The sequence below is a fragment of the Propithecus coquereli genome, unplaced genomic scaffold (genome assembly GCF_000956105.1).
Source record: "Propithecus coquereli isolate 6110/MARCELLA unplaced genomic scaffold, Pcoq_1.0 Scaffold163, whole genome shotgun sequence".
Lineage (NCBI taxonomy): Eukaryota > Metazoa > Chordata > Mammalia > Primates > Indriidae > Propithecus > Propithecus coquereli.
The window spans coordinates 1650283-1652406 of NW_012140858.1; positions in this window are offsets into that span (position 1 = coordinate 1650283).

The following is a 2124-nucleotide window of genomic DNA, read 5'->3' on the forward strand; positions in this document are numbered from 1 at the left end:
CTACTGTCTAGACCAATTCCACACATTTGTGGAAATCTCTTATAATGATATTAAACGTCATTGTGTATTCATATGCTGTGCTGTTAAGGCCATTACTACTATGTTTAATGTTTATTGAGAACATACTTTGTGCCAGGCACAATACTGGGCACTGACAATGAAAAAAATAAGGAAAACAATTCTTTGCCTTTAAGAAGCTCGCAAATTCTTGTCTGAAGTTGCTCTTACTTTTCATCTCTTCAGGCGGTTCTGAACATTGCTCCTAGGATGATATTTCTAAAACAGGTAACTGAGAATATTATTCCCCTGCTCAAATTCTTTCAGCTTTCTGTCGCCTACAAGATTAAAATCTGAAATCCTTAGCATGGAACAAGTGTCCATTCAGCCCCATTTACTGTAGAACCCTGAACCATGGCCATTCTCTGAACATCTCTGAGATTTTCTCACTCCTAAGTCTTTTTTCTTCTATTTTATTTGGTACTCTGATCTCATGTTGAAACCCTATTTATTCTATAAGTTTCAATTCAACTGTTTGCTCCTCCCACTGAGAATTAGTTGTTACCTTTTGCCATTCCTGCAATTTTTGTCAATATCCCACTTTGGGCAAGGTTCATGCTTTGCATTATAATTGTTTTGTTTATGTCTGCCTTCCCCACCAGACTGCAATCTTCTTGAGATCATGGGCCATCGACCATGTCTTAATTATCCTTATAAACTTTAGTAACTAGCACAGTGCCTTATCCAGAGTAAGCACTGAGATGAACATTTAATTCACTTCTTAAAATCTGGAACTAGGTTATTTTGAAATAATGATTATCAATTTTTTTTGCATTTCCTATTAAATGTAGATTTTCAGTATTTTTGGAAGAGCAAATGAGCATAAATTATTATACACACACATACACACACACGCACACCAAAGTAAACATGGTGTGAATATAGCAGATAATCAGCTTGAGATAATTGCAGATCATCTCAAACCAGATCATGCAGAAAATCTGGATATATGGAATGAAAAGAATATTGCATAAATGTGTTACATAAGTAACTTATTGTCTTCTGGCTGCTAATTTATAGGCGTAGCCTCACATATTATCTTTTAATCATCATTAAGGGACTGTTTTGCATCAATGGATTGAGAGCAAACATTTTGGCACACATATTCACTCTAATTAAACTAGATAATTACTGCTGCAAAGGAGCTGTGGTAGCATCAGCATGTAAAGAAATTGTTGCACATGTAGAAGAGAAACCTAACATTTCATTTTCATGTAGTTTACCTTTTTTCAAATGCAAGAAGACAAATGTTACTATAGCCTACTTTTGGAACATTTACCTCTATAATCACTATTACTTTTCTCTGTCCCACATGTTCAACCTCTCAACACTTTTCTGATTATGAGCCATTTCCATCTCACATGCCTATTGGATCTTTTACGCACATTAAAAAGTAGGCTAAGATTCTGGCCAGGATAAAAACTTTATTTATGCTTAGACTTGACTCTCTACAGCAGAAGAATCAGTGATAATTGGGTCACCATTTATTTGGGGAAAATGGAAGGGCTAACTCTACATTTTAACATTCCCTTGGATAACATTTACACTAAAACTTCTCACATTTTATGGTCCATTAAATTGAAGCAATTTGCCCAAAATTACCAAAGCAGATCTAGAACTCGGGTCTTCTGACTTCTACCCTATGAGGTGTAGTTGTTCATTCATTGATTTATCCATTAATTGTCATCATCATTATTATTTTTTTAGAGACGGAATCTTGCCATGTTGCCCAGGCTGAAGTACAGTGGCTATTCACTGCTCTGTCATAGCACACTGAAGCCTCAAATTCCTGGCCTCAAGTGATCCTTCCACCTCAGCCTCTCAAGTATCTGGAACTATAGGTATGTATGCCATGTTGCCCAGCCTGTCAATTATTTTTAAGCACATATTATGTGCAAGGAACTATGCTAGTTGAGGAGAGCAAATGGATTCTACTCTTTCAATGTGGTATGGAAAATAAGACATTTACACAAATAACTTTTATTCTCTGAGGAAATTAATGTCACAAGAGTATGGGAGTATAAAAATGGAAATAATTCTTTATTATTTCAACAAATAAGTTTTAGA